We start from the raw sequence: 24,118 nt of genomic DNA, 5'->3' as shown, positions 1-24,118 counted from the left end.
CTGTGTTCTTCTATAGCCCATTTTCTCAGATTATTTGTTCAGCATATAGATTGAGTAAGCATGGTGAAAGGATACAACCCTGACACACAACTTTCCTGATTTTAAATGATGCAGTAGCCCATTGTTTTGTTCAAATAACTGCCTCTTGGTCCACAGGCTCCACATGAGCACAATTATGTGTTCTGGAATTCCTATTCTTTACTATATTATCCATAATTTGTTGTGATACACACAGTCACATGCTTTTGTATAGTCAATAAAACACAGGTAAAATCTTACCAGTATTTTCTGCTTTCAGCCAAGACCAACCTAACATCAGAAATGATATCCTTCTTTCCCCATCATCTTCTGGATCTGGCTTGAATTTGGAAATTTGGTAGTTCTCTGTCAATGTATTGCTGCAACTGTTTTTGAATTATCTTCAGCAAAATTTTACTTGTGTATGATATTAATGACATTCTTTGATAATTTCTACATTTTATTGAGACACTTTCTTTAGAATGGGCACAAATATGGATATCTTCCAGTTGGTGGCCAGATACTGTCTTCCAAATTTCTTCCCACAGACTAGTTAGCACCTCCAGTGCTGCATCCAATTGTTGAAGCATTTCAAGTGGTGTTCTGTCATTTCAACTAGTGTACCATCAATTCCGTGTTTTTCACCAGTGCCTTCAGTGCAGCTTGGGCTTCTTCCTTCAGTACCATCAGTTCTTGACCACATGCTACCTCCTCAAATTGTTGAACATCAACCAATCTTTTTCGGTACAGTGACTTTGTGAATTCCTTCCATCTTCTTTTGATGCTTCCTGAATCATTCAATATTTTGCCCATAGAATCTTTCAGTATTGCACTTGAGGCTTGAATTTTTTCTTTAGTTTTTTCAGCTGGAAAAATGCCGAGCATGTTCTTCCTTTTTGGTTTTCTAAGTCCAGGTCTTTGCACATTTTATTATAATGCTTTACTTTGTCTTCTCTAGCTGCCCTTTGAAATCTTCTGTTCAACTCAATTGCTTCATCATTACTTCCATTTGATTTAGCTGTTCTCCATTCAAGAGCAAGTTTCAGAGTCTTTTCTAGGATCATTTTGAAGTTTTCTTTCTTTACTATCTTTCTAATGACCTTTTGCTTTTTTTATGTATGCTGTCCTTGATGTTATTCCACTATTTTTCTGGTTTTCAGTCATTGGTGTTCAGTGCATCAAATCTATTCTTGAGATGGTCTCTAAATTCAGGTGAGATCTACTCATAGTCATATTTTGGCTCTCATGGACTTGTTTCAATTTGAACTTGCATATGAGCAATTGATAGTCTGTTCCACAGTCAGTCACTGGCCTTGTTCTCAATGAAGATACTGAGTTTCTCCATTGTCTCTTTCCACAGAGTATTTTATTTGTTTCCTATATATTCCATCTGGCAAGGTCCATGTGTATAGTTGCCATTTATTTTGCATATGTATATACTTATACATATACCTGCATGTGTGTGTGTGTGTGTGTGTGTGTGTGTGTGTGAACAGAGAGAGCCCGGCTGGTGCAAACTGTTACACATTAGGCTGCTAATTGAAAGACTGGTGATTTAAACAAACCCAGTGGCTTTGCAGATGAAAGACTGGTCAATTAGCTTCCATGAAGATTATATCCAAGAAAACCCTATGGTACAACTCTACTCTGTCACAGAGTGTTGCTATGAGCCAAAAACAGCTCGAAAGCACCTAACAACAACATATATATTATAGAGAAATCAACAGGACCCTCTTTCAAACTACACACATCTGCCAACTGTCCCTAGAATTCTTGCCTTAGTAAACCACTATCCAAAGAATGTAGGGAAAGCCCCATTTTGGCATAAAATATACATTTAAAAATTTATTTTTAAATGAATGATTGAGTGAATAAATGAATGAATAAATAAAACAGGATTATGTGCCACTTCCCATAGATTAAATGTTAGGGTCTGCCAAGCTTCAATTATTACCAGTATGCTCATGACTCTCAATTTTAAGACTGCAGTCCAAATCTCTTTCCTACACTTCAGACATATATTTGCAACCTCTGCCTGGATTACATCCCATAGACACCCCAAACTCAACACATCCAACTCTTATTTCACCAGCCTTACTCCAAGACCTGCACCTCTTCCAAATTCTATCACAATCTACCCTTTGACCCAAGCCAAAAATCTGAGTGTCATCCTTGATTCTGTTCTATCAGTCACCAAGTCCTGTTATTTTTTCTTCCAAATCTTCCCCCTTGTTTCCAACCATTCATGAGTCAATTCCAAGTCATGGAGGCCCCATGAGTGTGAGAGTAGAATTGTGCCCCACAAATTTTTAATGTATGATTTTTCCAATGTAGATTATAAGGTCTCTTTCCCAAGGCCCCTCTGGGTGGACTCCAACTGCTAACCTTGTGGTTAGCAGCTGAGCACTTAAGCATTGCACCACCTAGGGATTCCTATGACTTCTATTCAGGTCTTCATTAGTTCTCATCTTAGATGCCTACAGCCACCACCTAAGTAGATGTTCCCAAAAGTTTTTTTGAAGATAAAAATTATCTGGGAGCTTGTTAAAAGCATAGACTTCTCTTGTCCCAAACCTTCCAAATCCAAGTCTCCTGGGCAGGGGCCTGGGAATCTATACCTTAAACAAGCACTCTGGATGATTCTTGTCTGTAGACAATGTGGGAAACCCTCTCCTAATTTCCCTCCCTGACTCCAGCATTGTCTCCCACTCTGCAGCCCAGTCTCCACCTGCTGCCAGGACGAACTGTTTGAAAAATGAATGAAATCTTATCGTTTCTTTCCTTAAAATATTTCTGTGGTTCTTTGTGGCAGCTAGGATAATACTCATGTTCTTCAACAGGAACTTCATATCTCCCCCAACCTTATCTTCCAGTAATTCTCAGTCTTGGACCCCATACTCTGTTTCAAATATAGCATGCATGCCTGTCATGAATTGAATTGTGTCCCCAAAAAAGATATGTTGAATTAACCCCTGGTAGCTCTGGTAGCATAGTGCCTAAGGCACTTGACTACTAACCAGAAGGCTGGCGGTTCAAACCCACCAACCACTCCTTGGAAGGAAGGTGGGCAATCCTACTTCTGTAGTGATACTGCCTTGGAAACCCAAGGAGGGGTCGCTATGAGTCGGACCGACTCAATGGCACATAACAACAACAAAAACAATGCCTCGGAAACCCAAGAAGGGTCACAATGAGTCGGGTCTGACTGGATGGCACATAACAAAAACAACCTATGAATGTGACCTTGTTTGGAAATAAGATCTTTGAACCTATTATCAGTTAACATGAGCTCATACTGGGGTATATGGGCCCTAATCCAATATGACCAGCATCCTTATAAAGGAAGAGAAGAGACACAGGGGAGTGGTGGCCGTGTGAGGATGGTGGCAGAGACTGATGCACTTGCAATCTACAGAGCACCAGGAGCTATCAGAAGCTGAGCGAGACAAGAAAAGATCTCTCCCTCGAGACTCCAGGGAGAGCATGGCCTGCCAACACCCTGAATTCAAACTTCTAGCCTCCAGGACTGTGAAACAATAAATTTCTGTTCTTGTAAATCACCCAGCTTGTGGTGCTTTGTCATGGTATCCCAGGAAAGCTAATGCAATGCCCTTTCAGGCCACTGCACCAGCTGTTCCTGCTACCTAGGACATTCACCACCTTCTGCTTTTATTTGTTCCTCACACATTTTCACAGCATTTAAGGGAGGCAGGAACTGTTTGATTACTTCAGAAATATTAACTCATTTATTCATCCTTACAACCTGGGGTGACTCAGTGGCAGGAACTATTATTGTTGCCACACATGGGAAGACTGAAACACAGACAGGTTAGTAACTTGCCTAGAGTAAGGCATAGTTACCCGCAAAACTGAGACTTGAACCAAGATAGGCTGGCTATAGAATCTATGTGTTTAATGCCAGTGCTCTGGTGACCCTTCCTCATGTGGATAAACTCATTCTCATTCAAAGCTCAGCTCATGAATGAATACTGCCTGGAAGCCTTCTTATCCTCAGTCTGAATTAGCACCGCAGCCTTATTTATTTATTTATTTATTTATTTATTTATTTATTTTTATTTTAGTTTTTTTTTTACCGACTATGGCGCGAACAGTCTTTATTGGTGACAACGGGACATGAGAGAGGGAATAGACAGCTCCTGCTTCAGATGCGTTGTTCACAGTCAGAGTCCGACAGTTCTCGGAAAGCCCAGCCTTATTTTTACCACAGCATTTATAGCATTGCACATTTAAAATCTATTTTCTTGTGTTACAAACTGAACTGTACATTCCTTAACAAAGGAAGACACATTTTTTTGTATCCCCTCACTACATATAAATAATAATGTAGAATAAAATAGTGAAAGAATAAATGAGTGAGTGAATGAATGAACACATACATTTATTAAAAAAAAAGAAAGAAAGAAAGGAAGGAAGGAAGGACCATTGATGAAAAAAAACTGTTATGGATTAAATTGTGTACCCCCAAAATTGATGTTAAAGTCCTATGCCCTGGTACCTGTGAACATGATCTTGTCTGAAAATAGGGTCTTTGAAGATGTTATAAGTAGAGGTAGTATGAGGTCATCCTGGAATAAAGTAGGTCTTATCTCAGTGGTGTCTGTATAAAAAAGGAGAAGGGGCACAGAGGAAAGAAGGCAATGGAAAGATGCAGCCACATATCGCAGAATACCTGGGGTTACCAGGAGCTGCAAGCGGCAGAGTCTTCCCCTAGAACCATCTAAGAGAGTATGGCCCTAGAAACACCCTGAATTTGAACTAGACTCCAGAACAGTGAGACTATAAATTTATGTTGTTTAATGCCACTGACTGTATGGTACTATGTAGCAGCAGCCCTAGGAAACTAACGTATAAATTATCTGAACATTCTGCCCTGGAATCATCAAGTCATCTATATGTGATTTTACGGGGCTTTCCCATTTGGGGCATATGCAATAGTCTACCTTGTATCAAAAATAAGCATTGGAATTTTCTCACAAGTTCTACATTTTCATGGGAATTCAAATTAAATGCATGATTGCAAATTTATTTGTTGAGTCTATTGAGTAGATTTCTTTTGTTTTTCTGTGTCATGCATGAAAGTTAAAACTATTTCTAGACCTTTTATCTTAGCTCTGCTTTCCCCTTAATTTCTCCACTCCAAAATGCTGAACAAAACTGGTCCCTTTTTGTGGTTGGAAAGTTTGGCTTTACATAGAACTTTTCAACACAGAACTGTCAGCACCTGATTACGGGTCATTTTTTTAGCCTATGACTTCTATTTCCTTCCTTAAATAGGTCTTTCAAATGAATAATCTTCAGCCACTCTGTGATTATGTAGGGACTCGTTATGTAGTATTAAATGAATAGAACACACTTGGGTCCTTTCTATTTCTTTTCTTTCTATGCTCTGATTTTAAGGGTTTCATTTTTCATTCAACAAAGATTTGAGTGACTTGTCTGTTCTGGGTTCAATGTGAGCCATCCAGTCATAGTGCCTCCAAGAAGAGTGGGAGCAAGCCGAAAGCTAGTGGAAGTTCACACCAAATAGTTTTCAGATTTTTAGTATTTCTGGTTTGGAGAGGAATTTGGTGGGAAAAGACTTAGATGAGATTTTTATTATATCTTTGCAATTCTTCTTCTATACCTTATGCCATTATTAACTGTTAACCAGAAGGCTGGTGGTCCAAACCCACCAATCACTCCTTGGAAGGAAGGTTGGGCAATCTACTTTCGTAGTGATACTGCTTCGGAATCCCAAGGAGGGGTCGCCATGAGTCGGGTCCGACTCGAGGGCAAATAACAACAACAACATGCCATTATTAAATAAGTTGTGTGTATATATACAAATATGTGCTTATATATATGTACACATATATGTGTATGTATTTATAAATAGAAATATCAAGAGGAAACAATGCTTTTGGCATTTATAGTAATGAATCGTCAAAGAACCTAGAGAAGAGTAATGTCAGTAAGGTGGTAGGAAGAAGGCTATATATATACATTATGTATATTTATATGGATTTGAACATGTATATATACATGCATATGTATATATGACATACATAGGTATATGTATATAATATATATTTGTATATGTAGAGAGAGAGAACAAGAGAGCAAGCTCTGGTGGTGCAGTGCCTAAGGCATTTGACTACTAACAAGAATTTTGGTGGTTCAAACCCCCAGCAGCTCTTTGCAAAGACTATGAGGCAATGTACTTCTGCAAAGATTCACCACTTGGAAACCTAATGGGGGTTGCTATGAGTTAGAATCACCTTGATGGCAGTGGGTTTGGTATCTATTTGTCATCCAGTACAGTAACAGAGGCTCTTTTCTACTCAGATATTTATCTCTCAGCCCATTAATCCATGACTATTTCATCAAATCAAATTCATATCTATAATAAATATGTCATTAATAATGGCTATTTGCTCATTGGATCAATTTCAGAAAATAATATATTTTCTTAAATAACCTCTTTAAAGATGGTTTGCTGATTATGTCATAATATGTATATATAGTCATGAATATTAATATGAAAGAACTCACTTTTTTTCCATATTAGACCAAATAAAGTAAAAATGAAAAGACCTACAATTCTAGAAAACCCTAGAATGCATTAAGGAAAGAGGAAATTAATGATAGGAATTATTTTCTTTTATCTTCCATATGAATTACATTCTAACTATGTATGCTCCTGACCTACTTTTCTGCATTAAAGTTATTTCTGAGTGAATTGCTGCTGCAATGAAATGTGCAGCAACAGACATATGAAAATGTACACCTACTCCTCACCTCCTACTATCTCATTATCCAACATTTTGCATTTACAAAATAGAAAAAAAAAACTATCTATTTTTCTCATTAATGACATACATCTGGCAGTGATGAACACCAAGGTGCTAGGTGAGAGTAACACTAACTGTGATGGTTAATGTTATGTGTCACCTTGTCTGGGTCATGATTTTCAGTTGTTTGACAGCTAGGTAATGATGTAATTTGACAGTTATGAAATGATGTATTCATCTTCCATTTTGTGATCTGATGTGGTCATCCTCCATTTTCACACAATGACCTGATCTTTGGAATTTAACCATGTCAATAAGTGAGGAATGGAGTTATGGGCAACAACATGAGGACTAAAGAATTAAATGGGGAAGAGATTAAAGGAATAATGTGTAGGACCTCAGATTTGGTAGGCTTTAGGAAAGATTTTGAACTCTAGATGGAATCAAAACTATCCATTTCAGTCTTTCTAGCCTGCAAGAAGGTTCTGGTTTTGTGCAGCTTCTTCCACCTCTATCTTCTGAGAAGAGACAAACAGAAGTGTCAGAAGGAAACAATGCCTTTGGTGTTTATAACCATGAATCTTCAAAGAACCTAGAGAGAGCAACAACAGTGAGGTGTAGGAAGAGGAGAATGATATAACAAAGGACTTTAAGTCAACCATGATGAAGAACAGAGAGGATGGGCAGAAGAAAGCAAAAGCAACCCAAGCTGGGGCAGAGGAAATGGCTGGAAGAGTGCCCAAGGAGGTAAGCACAGTAACAGCTGTGGAGTGCAAAGGCAGCTTGTGGGGAAAAGAGGAATTTTGTAGAAATTTTCTGAGAACTGTGTATCCCCTTCACAACTAATTGCTGACAAATGGACTCTAACTCATGGTGGCCCCATGTATGTCACAGTAGAACTGTGCTCCATAAAGTTTTCAGTGGCTGATTTGGGGGAAGTAATTTGCCAGGCCTTTCTTCTGAGGCACTTCTGTTTGGACTTGAACCTCCAAACTTTCAACTTTATGCTGTGGAGCACCACCAGAAATACAAATAAAGTATTACTATTGGTAGCTGTATTCTTTTGCCCGCTACTCATACTTGGGACAGAACTACATGACTCATGACTTTACATTTTATGGTTTTCTGAAAGGGCCAACAGCAAAATGTTAGCAAAATCGCCTTCACCATCATCTGTCTTTTCAGGAGGATTCGCTGCCTCTGAAGGCATAGACTGCCTCATTTTATACTCAGCACATGTTTCCCTTTCTACTTCCCCACTTATTGGGGTTAAAACTCATTTATTGTTATTTGTATCCTTCTTGGTGGTTCAACCCACCCAGCCATTCCCCAGAAGGAAGATTGGACAATCTACTTCCATAGAGATACAGCCTTGGAAACCCAAGGAGGGGTCGCTGTGAGTCAAATCAACTTGATGGCAGTGAGTTTGGTATGCAAATAACTTACTAGACTGTTAGTTCTCTAATGTCAAGCACTATGTCTTTTTTTCTCTTTTGTACAGTATTCCATGTTGCATCCAGTAGAGAACTAGAGACATGAGTAGATATTCAATATTCTAGGACACTCAGAAAAGTTTGCTAAATAAAACAAGTTAAAAAGCATGAAGAAAAATCCTTAAACTTTGGGTTTGTTGGTGGTGGTTCAATTATTGTCATTTCTCATTGATCATATCATAATGTTCTGATTCAGCAATAGATTGAGGATCTGACAGCTATTGTGTACAATTGTCATCACTTGCATTTTAATTACCACCACTTTCCTTATTGACCTTGTCAAAGGATCCTAATTTCAACAATATATTTGGAACTCAATGGCTATTATTACACTTTGACACCTCAGAAAATATCACCACTAACTTAAGAGACTCTTCTGCTAAGAGGTAGTTATATAAATAGCATTAATCATGCATGTGTTTTCCAACATTTTTTTCTCTAAAAATTAACTACAAAATAGGCCAAGCTAATTCTCTCGATTTTATGAAGGTACATATAAGATCATAGCTATAGCTTCCACACTAATTGCTTTGATCAACTAGAAATCATTGTTGTTTCATTAGCTTGAACCAGCTACATAAAACCCTAACATAATGAAATGCACCAACCCATCTCTGGATCCAAAATAGTCGTGTGGTATGAGAAGTGTTATGCAAATATGATGACTACCATGCAATGGTTAGGTAGGCGCATCAATTGAGAATTTGATGGAAGTCACTGTGTACTAGTAACTACAAGGAATAAAAAAGGAATTAAGTCACTGGTTCTCAGACAATAAGGAACTTACCCACAACATATACAAAATGAGTCTTTGTGATAAGAAAGATAGAAGGATGCATGTACACACACATTTCTATCACACATTCCCCAAACTTATTATGTGCAATTTTGTGGCTGCACTCTAAGTGTGCATGTGTTTCCATATGGATTTGATTATGACCAAGTAAATTACTAAGAGTCAAGTTGATAAGCCAGGCTTGGAAAGGGAACCATTCACTAGTAAGTGACTTAGGGCAATTCCTGTGGCCTCCCTGAGTCACCATTTCTCCATCTGTGAAAGAGCAAACATCTACCTCTGGAATGGGATGTAAGGAGTAAATGAGGCAACACGTAAAAGTGCCTAGAATAGAGCACTCCATAGCTACCTATTCTCTATGCACATTTCATTGTTTTATTTCTGGCTGCCTGCTCACAGTAAGGTACACATGCTTTTGGCAGTTCTGTTTCTAAGAGATATCAAGATTAAAAAAAAAAAAAAGAACAGCAACAACAACAATGAAAAACTCAATCTTGATTACTACATTTCAAGCAGCTGTCTACATATTTTTTACTACACACACATGAAACTGTACATGGAAGTAACAATATAATCAATGATAGTTGTCCAGAAGTACACATAAATATTTGGTTGTTAACGAGGTATAACCAGAAAGCCAATTGCCATCAAATTGATTCAGGCTATGTGTGTCAGCATAGAACTGTGCTCCACAGGGCTTTCGGTGCCTGATTTTTCAGACTTAGATCACCAGTCCTTTCTACTGAGGCATCTCTGGGTAAGCTCAATCCACCAGCCTTTCAGTTAGTATCTGAATATATTGAGTGTTTGAATCACCCAGGGACTTTGCTGAGAAGGTAAAACAAAAGACAAGGAATGTAAGGAGAGGAGAGTTTTCTGGTGACATGAGAGAACTGGCAAAAGGTATTACAATAGAGCTGCAGTGTGGTCCTGAGAAAGATAGACAGATTTGTAAATCCTGGAATGAGATCCTGCCTGCCCAAGGTTGCTGCTATGTGGAGACCACTGAGATGAAGCCACTGCCACTATGTCTGACCAGGAGGCAAAACCTTCAACTGAGGACTTGGGAGAGAAGAATATATCAAACTCAGTCATTGGACAGGATGGCAGTGAGACTCACTTCAAGGTGAAAATGACAACACATCTCAAGAAATTGAAAGAATCAGATTGTCAAAGACAGGGAGTTCCAATGAATTCACTCAGATTTCTCTATGAAGGTCAGAGAATTGGTGATAATCACACTCCAAGAGAATTGGGAATGGAAGAAGAAGATATAATTGAAGTTTATTAGGAACAAATGGAGGTCATTCAAGAGTTTAGGTATTCTTTTAATTTTTTTTCTTTCCCCTTAATTCTTTTTTTTATTTTTAAAGTAGTTCTTTTGTAACGTGGTGTTCAAAATGAAGTTGAAAACTGGCACTTCTCCTTTAAATATCTGGTATTTTGAATCCTATTGCTGATTATTCATTATCATTTGTTTTCCTTGTGCTGTTTTTGATGGTCAAGCCTCAGCCCCCTTCATTTTCCCCTCTTCTTCAAAAATACATGTCTGCACAGAGAGGTCACCTTTTCCAGGACTGTGCATTTTCAGGCTAGTGAGATAAAAAAAAATTGACCAATTCAAGGGTTCAGGATGACTTTCTAATTGGCCCTGAAGTTCTAACATTTGATTGCTTCACTCCTGGACTATGACTTTCAGTGGAAGATGGAAGCTTTTAAGAGCTTTCTGAACTCTAGAAAAATGACTTTTCCTTAATTTGAAGTGACTTTTAAAATATGAGGGTCTGGGTCAAAAGAAGAAGAATATAAGTTTGGAGTTATGATGACATATGATGTGAGTAATGACTAACTCCAAAGAAGGCATCACTGAAGAGACAAAGCATTTTAAGATTAAAATAAAATTCTTGCCAGAAGATCCCAGAAAAGTTCTAAATTTCATTAGCAGTTAATAAAGTTATTCATGCAGAAGTGTATACAACAGAACACTGCCCTTTTTTATTTGTAATTTTTGGCCTGGGATATGGGTTTTAAATGGACACTGTCTGTATCAGCTTCATTGAAATAAACAAAATAATTGTAGAAACCATAAAAAGGTGTGTGTGGGGGGGGGAGTATTACAGTAAAACCTGTCAAAGCCAGAAGCTGTGCAAGGCAGAAACCTGTCAGAAAAGGAAAATTCAAATATTTTCCACTAAAACAAGCAATAACAAAATAAGACTGCACCCTGTCAAAGGCAGAAAACTTGTAACACCCAGAAAAACAAGGCAGTCCCATCAAGTTAAAGCTCTCTCTATAAATAAGTTTTTATTAAGTAAAACTTTCACACAGCTTATTCTCTCAGATTATAATATAATAAAACCCAGTGCCACTGAGTTGATTCCGACTCATAGGAAACCTATACAACAGAGTAGAACTGTCCCATGGGTTTTCCAAGGCTATAAATCTTCACAGAAGCAGTCTGCCTTATCCCTCCCCCAGAGCACCTAGTGGGTTCAAACCACTGACCTATTGGTTAGCAGCCAAATGCCTTCACCACTGCACCAACAGGTCTCCTTATAATGTAATACACACTTACAAAAGAAAAGTTGGAAAGCACAAGAATACAAAAAGGAAAAAACTTAAACCAGCCATAAACTCATCCCAGATACAAACACTGTTAACATTTGGTGTTTTCCTTCCAATGTTTTTCTTCATATATATTATCAATTTTTTTTAACTGACTTGTAATCATACTATTGATAATGCCTTTTGCATCTTGCTATTTTTCTTAGGTTGCATGCTACGCATCTTTCCATGTAACTAAGCATTTTTTGAAATCGTGATTTTTTTTTTTTTCTTTTTTTTTTTTTTTTTAATTAGGATTTGGGTGAAGATTTACAGAGTAAATTCACTTTTCATACAGCAGTTCACATATACTTTGTCTCATGTCATTGACCAAAATTTACAATGCAGCAGCTCCCCTCCCACTTCCTCCTCATAGTTACCTCCTCCCAGTGTCCATCCCTTCATACTCTTCAAGAGGCCCATTGTCTGCCAACCCTGTATATGATCTTGGATACACTCTCCATTTAGACATACCTAATTGTTTAGCTTGTTCACTCATCTATCCATCCCTATACCCATGTTTGCTTTCATTGACAACTCAGTATTGTATTTACAAAGGGGTTCATATTTGTTGTTTGTACTGCCCATGTAACTCTCTCTGTCTTTCTCATCCTCAATGCTGCCATATTGGTCACTCACATTTGGTACATTGCCCTTCTCTTCACCCAAATCAATATTTATCTCTATCTAGCCTGGCATCCACAAAATAGATCCGTAAGTAACTCTAAATTTAACCATTATTCTGTTATTAGTCTTTTGTATTGATCCCAGATTTTCATTTTAAGTAATATTTTAGATGATGAACCTAATGTATTTTAGCAAAACCAAAATTGTTTTTTTCTTTCCTCTCAAACTAGACTGCCTGGGTTTGAATCCCAGTTCTGCCACTTCTTAGCTGTGTGATCTTGGGTCAGTTAATTCACCTTTCTCAGTCTCCTCATCTGTAAAATGGGCACAACAACAGATCCTACCTCATAGGGTTATTTAGTTAATGACTTGTTTGGTAAATGAGTTAGTGTAGAGTAAGTGATATGTGAAGTATTCAGCAAAACTAACATTTTGACTAATATGGCATAAACCTTACATATTTCAGTGGAAGCAAAGAGCTGATAAGGAACTGCTCAGAACAGAAAGTCAGTTTGGAATTATGTGATCCTTAACAGGCTGTCAGATAATCTAACAATGAAATTGTACTCCTAAGTAAGTGAAAAACATCTTAAGGAAATCATAGAATATTTACTTTCACCAAAGAATAACCCATAGCCATTGAGTTGATTCTGACTCATAATAACCCTATGTGACAGAATAGAACTGTCCCACAGAGTTTCCAAGGCTATAATCTTTATAGAAGTAGATTGCTATATCTTTCTCCTGTGGAGCCAACAGTGGGTTCAAATTGCTGACCTGTCAGTTAACAGCTGAGCACTTACCGCTGCACCATTGTGGTATTTAAGGTTGTGTGTCAACTTGGTTAAGGCGCTCTAAGGCATTTGATTGCTAACCAGAAGGATGGTGGTTCAAACGTACCAACCATTTTGCAGAAGGAAGACTGGGCAATCTACTTCCATAAAGATTTACCAAATCAGAAACCCAAAGAGGGTCGCTATGGATTGGAATTGACTCAATGGCCATGAGTCAACTTGATTGGGCCATGTTTTTGAGTGGCTTGGCAGCTAGATGTAGTTTTTCCCCCTTGATGAGATTGGATGTGGTATAATCAACTCCATGGTGGAATCTGCTGTGAGCAGTCAAGTATTTGTTTTCAGTGTGTGGCCTGCTTTCAGTATACATGAAGCTTTGAGAAAGCGCTTGAGCTTTTGACACATTTTGGGTCCTGCATTTGGCTGAGTCTTCATCTCCAGTTCCTGGACTTGAAACTATGGCCTGCTGTGTTACCTGCTGAACTTGGGTTTGTGCCTTTGTCAGCCTCAGCAAGCCAGCAGCTTCCTGAGTTAGGAGACACCTCCAGCTCCAGTGGGCCTGGAACCAGAGGCAAAGCTAAGCCCAAGGTCAAGGGGCTGTCACCCTATCCCTAAAGCCAGCAGTCTGAATTCAGACCTCCAGCTTCCTAAACTGTAAGAGAATAAATTCCTGTTTGTTAAGCTTTCTACCCATGGTATTTCTGTTATGGCAGCACTAGAGAACTAAGACACCTATTTTGGTCAGAAAGAGCCAGTGCCTGGAGAATGATATAATGCTTAGTAAAGTAGAGAGTCAGCAAAACATGGGAAGACCCTCAACGAGATGGATTGACACAGTGGATGTGACGACTGTTTAAGCATAACAAGGACTGACTATGAGGATAGTCCTGGACTAGGCAGTTTCATTCTGTTGTGCACAGGGTTGCTATGAGTCAGAGCTGACTTAACAGCACCTAACAACAACATTCCCTCTCTGGGCTGGGAGAGGTAGGATGAGTTTGAGTAGTTCAGGACCCTTCTTCCTGCTTCCCTGAGAGTTGAGAGAAAGGGCATACAGGAAACAATAAGAAGAAGTTAGTACCTCCGAGAACATCCAAAAGCACAGAAAACTCCTTACAAGCATCACCTCTTGCCCTGGGCAGGGCTACACAATGCCCTCATCAGTCCCTGCAGCAACATGCAATGCACTAGCTTTGCATTAGCTTCGCTCTCTCCAAGATCTCTAAGCCTGATCTTTTCACTCTTTTTCTAGCCTTTTTTTGTTGTGTTGTTGTTGTTATGTGCCATCGAGTCAGACCTGACTCATAGCGACCCCTCCTTGGGTTTCTGAGGCAGTATCACTACAGAAATAGATTGCCCAACCTTCCTTCTGAGGAGTGGCTAGTGGGTTTGGACCACCAGCCTTCTGGTTAGCAGTCAAGTACCTTAGGCACTATGCTGCTAGATCTCCTAGCCTTTTATTTAGTCACCAAAATAAATAAATAAATAAATACTTCCAGGCTTTCTATTCTCCAGGTATAGCTGAAGTTTCTCTACTTACTTTGCACCCTTTATATTAAGAAGTTCTCATTTTGTGAGTTTACAATACTCATTTTGTGAGTTTACATGTAGAAGGCAACTTCAAGGGGATTCCCATACATATTTAAAATACTTGGGGAGAAGTATTTACAGTTTAGCACGAATAATAATGCCATTCGTATTTATTGAGTCTTTCTAGATACTGAAGTCCCCAAGTGGTACAAACGGTTAATGCTCTCAGTTGCTAACAGAAAGACCCACCCAGAGGCACCTCCAAAGAATGGCCTAGTGATCTACTTCTGAAAACTCAGTGGAGCACAGTTCTAGTCTGATACACATGGGGTCATCATGATTCAAAACTGACAGGATGACAACAGGTGGTTCTAGATGCCAGGTCCTCTGCTAAGAGCTTTGTGTATTTTATATAATTTATTCTTTCTAATATTTCCAATATAGTCTTGATTCCTTTAATACAACTCTTATTCCCATTTTACAGATGAGAAAATTGAGAATTTTGTAAATAGTATATTATGGAATCAGAACTTAAACCCAAACCCATGTGACTCCAACCTCCATGCTCTAGCAGGTATTCTGTACAATTTTTGGACCTGAATGTGTCTAGCATTGTTGTCCTTGGCACTCATTTTGCAAGGAATGAAGCATTTTCAACATCATGCAATGAGGACACAACCACTTCACAACACGAAAGTATAGTCTTGGAATAATTTAGCTGTTCTGAAGTGGTTGTATATAAGGCTTCCCAGACCCTAAGTTGTCACACTGGTCACATTCTTAGGATGGCATAAAAAGAAAAGAATTATTCCTTGACTCCCAATTGGAGAAGGAAAATAGCATTTTGAGTAGTCATTCAATTTCCTTCCAAGCCCCTGTCATAGAAATAGAAGGTAAGGTCTCCATCAATAACTCCCTTTCACTTCACTGCTCCTCTCAAGATTGGTCTTGTTGTCATTGATATATAAAATTAAACTTCAGCTCCTGGACTGGACCTTAGAGGTCTGCAAGCATCTCCCAAATTCTTTCTTGCCTTTCTCCTGAATTTTGAGTTCTCTGCACTCCCACATGCCAACTCCAGGCTCTCAGCAGCAGCAGGTCTGCTGTTCCTCACCCACAGCCTGTTTCCACCACTGTCCTGACAGTATCTCCCCAGAGCAAGGCCCACTTCATTCCTGTCTATGCCCCTTCCTTCCTTATTGCCTCTTATCAGCCCTTCACTCACCACTCTTTCCAGCCAAACTCACTTCATCAGTCTGCTACTTTGTAAACATAACCTACATTATAGCCCATCTTAAATTCATTGATTATAGGTCTCCCTGCCAGAAAGTCAGGTCCTTTGGGATAAAGGTTGTACTTTGCATATAAGGTGGGACACTGGATATGACTGTATGGACAATGGATTCAGAAAACATAGAGATTGTTCAGCACCTGGCACAAATAAGTATCCATATATTATAATTTCCATAATAATATTAGAAATTTTTATTTTTAGTCCTTTTGTTCATAGAACTATAGTCAAGACACTGTGGGCTTTTGGCACATCTTTAAATAGTGTGAGAATATCATGTCATCTCAGGTACCTTGGGTACAAATTAAGACAGTAAGCCAGAGAAGGCTAGTTCAACTTAAAGCAGTGTTCTCAATTGGGGACAAATTTCTGGAGATATTTTTGGTTATCACAATTTAGAGCATGAGGATGTTAGTGCTATTTAGTGGGCAGAGACCAGGGAGGCTGTAAAACTTCCTACAATGCACAGGACAGTGCCATACTGCAAAGAAATATCCAGTCCCAAATGTCAATAGTGCTGAGGCTGAGAAACCCTTGTTTAGAGAGAACATAATTTTCCTGAGGTCAGGTAACTAGTGTTGCCTGATTTTACAGGGGTAGTGCATTGTCCAATACAAAGAATATAGATTTGGTTCTAAAAATTGAGAATGCCAACTTTTACATATGTCATGTTAGCTGTCTTCCAGATTTCCTCAGGCAAATCTGCTGCAAAAGACCTCTTTAAAGTATTAAAGAGCAAAGATGCCACTTTTATGATGAAAGTCCACCTGACCCAAACCATGATATTTTCAATCACCTTCTATGCGTGTGAAAGCTATACAATGAATAAGGAAGACTGAAGAAGAATCAATGTATTTGAAATATGGTGTTGGTAAAGAACATGCAATGAATACACAATGGACTGCTGGAAGAACGAACAAACTTGTCTTGGAAGAAATAAAACCAAAATGCTCCTTAGAAGCAAGGATGGCAAAACATCATCTCTCATACTTTTTGTCATGGTATGATATAGGGTCACTACGAGTCAGAGACAACTCAACGGCACCTATCAACAATAACAACAACAATATGAGGGACCAGTCCCTGGAGAAGGGAAGGATACTATGCTTGAGTCAACAAGTAGAGGGTCAACAAAAAAGGGGAGACCCTCAACGAGATGGATTGACACAGTGACTATAACAATGGGTTCAAACATAGCACTGATTTTGAGGATGGGGCAGGACCAGACAATGTTTCGTTCTGTTGTACATAGGGTCACTATTAGTCAGAACCAACTCGACAACATCTGACACAACATTTTAACTAGATACAGTGTGGTGCAACTTGTTTCATCTCTACACTCAAAATGGCTCCAACTTCTAACATTATTATTTTTTTAAATAACACTTCCATTTTTATATGAAATAAAGATTAAGTTCCTAATTCATAAATAAACTCTCTGAATTAGAAAGTAGCTAGGGATTATTTAGCACAATTCTCATTTTACAGAAGAAAAATCTGAGACCCAAAAAAGCCAAGAGATTTTTTATTGACATGGGCAAGTTTGGATCCTAATTTTCTTGAAACTATTATTTAATTGAGAAGGAATAAAGCAAGAGTGGCCAGACTTTGTCTCACCTACTTTGGTCATGGTGTCAGAAGGGAGCACTCCCTGGAGAAGGATATCATGTTTGGTAAAGTGGAGGGTCAACAAAAAAGAGCAAGGCCCTCAAAGAGATGGATTGACATATTGGCTGCAACAATGGGCTCAGGAGAACAAGGATTGTGAGGACCGGGCAGTGTTTCATTCTGTTGTATATAAGGTTACTGTGAGTTGGAGATGAGTCAATGGCACCTAACAACAAATTCTTCTCTAAGGAATTATTCTTCCTAAGGAGCTCGGGTAGCATAGTGGCTAAGGCACTTGACTGCTAACCAGAAGGCTGGTGGTTCAAACCCACCCGCCACTCCTCAGAAGGAAGATGGGGCAATCTACTTCCGTAGTGATACTGCCTCAGAAACCCAAGGAGGGGTCGCTATGAGTCAGGTCTGACTCAATGGCACATAACAGCAACAACAAGGATAAATTGGCTGATGGTTCAAAACCACCAGTCACTCCTCAGAAGGAAAATTGGACAATCTACTTCCATAGTGACACCACCTCAGAAAGCCAAGGAGGGGTCCCTACGAGTGGGAATTGACTTGACAGCAATGAGTTTCATTTTTTTTGGTTAAGGATAGATTTTAGACTTTCTGTATGTATTAACTGTGCTCTCTAACTAGATTCACTAATCATAAGTTAGAAAATAATCACCACAGAAATATATAATGAAACATTTGTCCCCTGGAGAGACAGGATCAAACACTAAAATTCCTTTGAGAAATGGAAATTCTAAAGCCATCTGGTATTTTTTGGTTTTATGTTCATTTAGGTAATAAATTTCAGAATATTATCATGGTTGCTTCAAATAATAATATTTTAATATTTATCTTTGTTAAACCAAACCAAAAAGGAGCTCTGGTGGCATAATGCCTAAGGCATTTGACTGCTAACCAGAAGGCTGGTGGTTCAAACACACCAGCCACTCCTCAGAAGGAAGATTGCGCAATCTACTTCCATATCGATGCTGCCTCGGAAACCAAAGGAGGGGTCACTATAAGTGGAGACTAGTTAATATATTCTCTGTAAAACCAAGGGGGGGAAAAAAAAACCTCATTGCTCTAGAGTCAGATCCAACTATAGCAACCCCTCCTTGGGTTTCCAAGGCTATATCACTACGGAAATAGATTGCCCAATCTTCCTTCTGAGAAGTGGCTGGTGGGTTTGAATCACCAGCCTTCTGGTTAGCAGTCAAATGCCTTAGGCACTACACTACCATACTGTTTATAATGATAATTTCTTGGTAAAGAAATTATCATTATAAACATTATTTAAATGTTGTTGTTGTTGTTATGTGCCGTTGAGTTGGCCCCAACTCAGGTGACCCCTCTTTGGGTTTCTGAGGCGGTATCACTACGGAAGTAGATTGCCCAACCTTCCTTCCAAGGAGTGGCTAGTGGCTTTGAACCTCCAGCCTTCTGGTTAACAGTCAAGTGCCTTAGGCATTATGCTACAAGAGCTCCCATTATTTAAATGAGGAAATATTAATTTTTAAAAAAAATCTTTCAAGAACAATCTAAATAATTTTACTTCCATCCAGTAACTTTGGTTTTAACTTTGTAGTGAAGAGAATCACAGGAATGAAGAGGCTAATTAGAATTTTTATAATCAAACAGGATATCAACAGTTAAAGAAAAGGATTAGAGTACTCAGATTTTCATTTGCTGGTTTTGTTTAGTTTTTGTTTTGTTTTGCTTTAGAAAAGGACCAAACCAAACTAAACCCATTGCCATCAAATCAATTCTGACTATAATGGGCAGAGTAGAAATGCTTTATAGGGTTTCAAAGGCTGTAATCTTTACAGGAGGAGCCATGTTGGCACAATGGTTAAGTGCTTGACTGCCAAGTAAAAGGTCAGCAGTTCAAGTCCACCAGACACTCCCCAGGGGAAAGATGTGGCAGTTTGCTTCCATAAAAATGTACAGCCTTGGAAACCCTATGGGGCAATTCTTCCCTATCCTGCAGGGTAGCTGTGAACTGGAATTAACTCAACCCCAGTGGATTTAGTCAGATTTTTGGAATCTTTACCAGAGCAGACTGCCACATTTTTCTCCCACAGAGTAGTTCATGGGTTTGAACTGCCAACCCTCCAGTTAGCAGCCAAGTGCTTTCACCACTGCGCCACAAGGGTTTCTTTTGGAAAATGAACTGCTCCTTAAATTACGACTTAGAGGGAATTCCCAGATTATTCACACTGTATTGTGTCTGTAGCGTGTGAGCTGCTGAGCTCTAAGACAAATATGAAAGAAATGAGTATAAAAACTGATTTCACTATTTCTTAATACTATTAAGCTCAGTTTTGAAATTCTTATGACATGATAGTTACTAGTCACTTTGTACTTTCATCCCCAACCATTCAAATTTGAATTTGTGCCATTTGTCCCCAAAGAAGTCTCAGTGGAAATGCATGGATAAAACAGCTTAAATCAAACACTTCAACAAGGAACAATTCAAAATAAGACTTCACTAATCAAGGAAAATTTCACTAGTTCCTATTTTGATTGAAAATGAGGAACAGAAAGGAGGGCAAGCTGACTGAAACTTCTTGCAATGACTCGGTTGGGATTCAGAACAGAAGGAGGAAGTTACTTTCCAGAAGTTGTGTTTGAAGTATAAAGAAATGTGTTGCTGGCATATGAATATCTGACAGGCTGACAGCACTATTAGAGGTAGGTATGATGTGCAGAATAAATAGCCACTAAATGTAGTGACAACTTTGAGTGACAGCTGAAGAATAAAAATTAACAATTTTCCTGATAACATGTCAGGAAATAAATGCCTCTTTCCTTCAAGAGAAAAAGATATATATGGTTGCAAATTCAAGTGGCCTGCCATCTGGGTGAACTTCTTAAACCCTCACAGAACTATAATTTTGGTCCAAAATAGAGCAATTCCTGTGTAAAAATTGTTACCTGTTCACTTCACTGAAGGTTTATGATAGTTTATTCTGTTTCTGCTCAGTTTTAACAATGTGTTTTCTGCTTACTTTGTCATGTCTAGTGCATAGTAAGAAATTCAAGCAAAGGTTGGGCATTTTGCTTTCTGTAGGCCAAAGGCTATCCTAAGTTCAGATGTATTACTCAGAGAAAATTTGCATGAGTTTTTATATCAAAGCTATGTAATGGTTTGGAAAATGTGTCTTTATAAAAATAAGATAATAAATGGTACCAATTTAACTCTGTCAAAAATAACTCAAGGAGAAAATGTGAAAAAAAAAATTTAATTGATATACAGGACTGTATCACACGATCAATAATTTCTTTCTTTTGCCAACAAGATGACTGTGTTATTACTGTTTAAATATCCCCAAGAAATTTCTGATGTGCATCACAGGGCAAAAAAGAAATAATGGCTCTCAGGCTATAATATCTGCAAGTTCACTGGGTAATGGAAATCCCATGGTTACAGTTTTTCATCATGACAATTGATGTTTCTAGAGATACATTCCATAATGGTCTATCAGCATAACTTAGGAAAGAAAACATTAATTGCATAGTAAGATTTACTGTAATCATTACTTTCAATTTTCTTATGCCATTTGGAAAAACTTATCAAATATCAGACCCATCATTTGGTTTCAGTTAAAGAGAGTGGTGCCAGTTTACATATCACAAAGATCTGTGAGTCCCAAAGAATGAAAGAAAATTGAAATAAATAATGGCGTTATCAGTCCAGTCTGAGAATTCTCTGAGAATTACCATACTTTTTCACATATTATATGTCCACAAAAATAATGTGCACATGCATAGGACACATAGGAAACTAATATGCAAGGGGTTGTGCCATTTTCAAAAAAAACATATAATGCCATGTTATTTGCATAAAATGTGGTATACACAATGCCATTTTGATAAATAACTTTCAAGATGCCTTTTCTATTTTTTACAATAGTTGATTATGGCCATTGTCAACATTTGTATGATTGAGGGATTCTCACTTCTGCCCAGAAATTCCAAGAAGTAAGTCAATATGTTATTTTCATGTGCTTTAAATTCCACTATTTTTTGCTGAGGTTTTATATTATGTATCATAGCAATTGTTTTCACATAGTGAAGCTATCAGAAATTTATTTTACTCAGATCTCAGTTTTGATCTTTGTATAATGTAAAAACTTCCAGTAAAAAAAAAAAACCACAACTGATGGTTCTCCTTTTATGTTTAGTTTTGAAGGTGAGAGTGTATAATTTATAAGACAGAAGCCCTAGCCAAGGAGTCACCTCCTGTCATCAGAAATTCCCCTTACCTCATCACCTTCTAAGCTTCTGCTTAAACCTTTATGTTTAACATTTTTAAGGACTAATTAGTTGATGGTTCATCATCTGACTGACCTTTGGGGTTCACTTACTGCACCTACACCATGATGTCTTTAATTCTAATAATAACTATAAATGTAATCTATTGAGTATTTTGCACGTGCTGAGTGTCATGAGAAACACTCTACGTTCATTATTTTATTTTGTCCTCATCACAACCTGTGATATATTGCTATTCCTTCTACAAATGAAAGAAAATCTGGTGGTGCAGTGGTTAAGAGCTCGGCTGCTAACTGAAATGTCAGCAGTTCAAACCCACCAGCCTTTCCGTGGGAGAAAGATGTGGTAGTCTGCTTCCATAAAGATTATAGTCTTGGAAACAATATAGGGCTTGTTGCACACTGTCACATTGGGTCATTATGAGTTGGAATCGATTTGACACCAGTGGGTTGATAGATGAAGAAACTAAAATTTAGAAACCTTAAAGGAACATACAGCTAGAAGTGGCAGTCTGGATTCAAACACAGATCTTCTTTTTTATTATTATTATTTTTGTTATAGAGAAGAATAAATAACTCCCTTCCTTCCTCAAGGTAGAATCTGAGAAAAATAAGAGTGGCTAAGAACTTAGTTGAGTCTTTGCTAAACTAGAGATTCTCTTCATGTGACTAATGAGTGAGGCTTTAGAGAATATATCTCAGCAAAAGGACCTTTTATGTACTCTCAGCAAGCACAAGGGGAAAAGAGGATGGAAAATGAAGAAAAGAGACTAGACCTTTCATAATGTTGAGAATTACTAATTCTGTAGAAAAAATTTGACAAGTATTTTTTATCTAATAAGCACTAATACAACACAAAATATGTGTCAGAAACTCTTCTAAGCACTTCAAAAACATTAACTTATTTAATCCTTATGATAATCTGTGAAATAGGGACCATTGTATTCTCATTTTGCAAATAAGCCCTTGTTCAAAACCATGATAATGGGAAGAGACAAAGCTAGGATTCAAACATAGGTAATTTCGCCCTGGATTGAGCCTTGATCACAAAATATACTTCCTTCACAGAAAAGTACTTTAAACCTTTTTATGTGCTTAAAACTGTGCTTCTCAATCTAGAGTCCAAGATCCTGTGGGAGCCTTAAAAATTTTTTGAAGAGGCTCTCAAGTTCTCTTCAAGAATGTTTTTAATTTTATGTATAGTTCTCAGCTTAAATGGAGCTTAAATAACTATGTTGTTGTTGTTGTTATGTGCTGTTAAGTCAGATCCGACTCATAGCGACCCCTCCTTGGTTTCTGAGGCAGTGTCACTACCGAAGTAGATTGTCCCATCTTCCTTCCAAGGAGTGGCTGATGGGTTTGAACCACCAGCCTTCTGGTTAGCAGTCAAGTGCCTTAGGCACTATGCTACCAGAGAGTTTTCCATTCTTTGGAAAGGGTTAGACTTATGTTAAGGGGACTCTTAAATTCAGGGTCTGCCAGCAAGAAAAAAAAGAAGAGTAAATTGTGGAAGGCAACAGTGTGTGATATACAACTCATCCCTCTAGATCTTCAAATGCTGTTGCTTTCACAAAGGCATTCACACTATTCCCAACAACATTTGCTCTCTGACCTCCCATTGTCCTTTGTGCACACCTTTCTTGTGATATTACAAGCAATGCAACTGGTATTATAAAACCAAAACATAAACCTATTGCTATTGAGTCAATTCTGACTCATTGTAAACATATAGGACAGAGTAGACCCATCCCCATATGGTTTCCTAGGATGTCAGTCTTTACAGAAGCAGACTGCCACATCTTTCTCCCATGGAGTGGCTTATGGGTTTGAACCACCGACCTTTGGGTTAACAGCCAAATGCTTAACCTGTACCACCAGGGCTCCTTAACTGGTATTATAATTCTCTTTATATGAATTAACAAATTTCTATATTGGAAGTGCCTTGAGAATCCTGAAAAGACTGCTGGTTGCCCTAAATATCTATTCTTCCCAACTTTTCTAATAGAGCTCTAACTTCAAGGTACGTTGCCACACAGCTGAAAGACAAAATAAGAAGAAATGGCTGTAAACATCCATTAAAAATTGGAACATGGAATGTACAAAGTATGAATCTAGGAAAATAGGAAGTCATCAAAAATGAAATGGAATACATGAATATCAATATCTTGGCATTAGTGAACTTAAATGAAGTGATATTGGCCATTTTTAATTGGACAATCATTTGGTCTGTGATGCTAGGAATGACAAATTAAAGAGAAATGGTGTCACATTGTCAAAAAAAAA

This window comes from Orycteropus afer, unplaced genomic scaffold (assembly GCF_000298275.1).
Source record: "Orycteropus afer afer isolate SDZICR_OR568_19922 unplaced genomic scaffold, OryAfe1.0 scaffold00343, whole genome shotgun sequence".
Lineage (NCBI taxonomy): Eukaryota > Metazoa > Chordata > Mammalia > Tubulidentata > Orycteropodidae > Orycteropus > Orycteropus afer.
The sequence above is the reverse complement of the archived record's forward strand: the minus strand, read 5'-3'. Positions refer to the sequence as shown.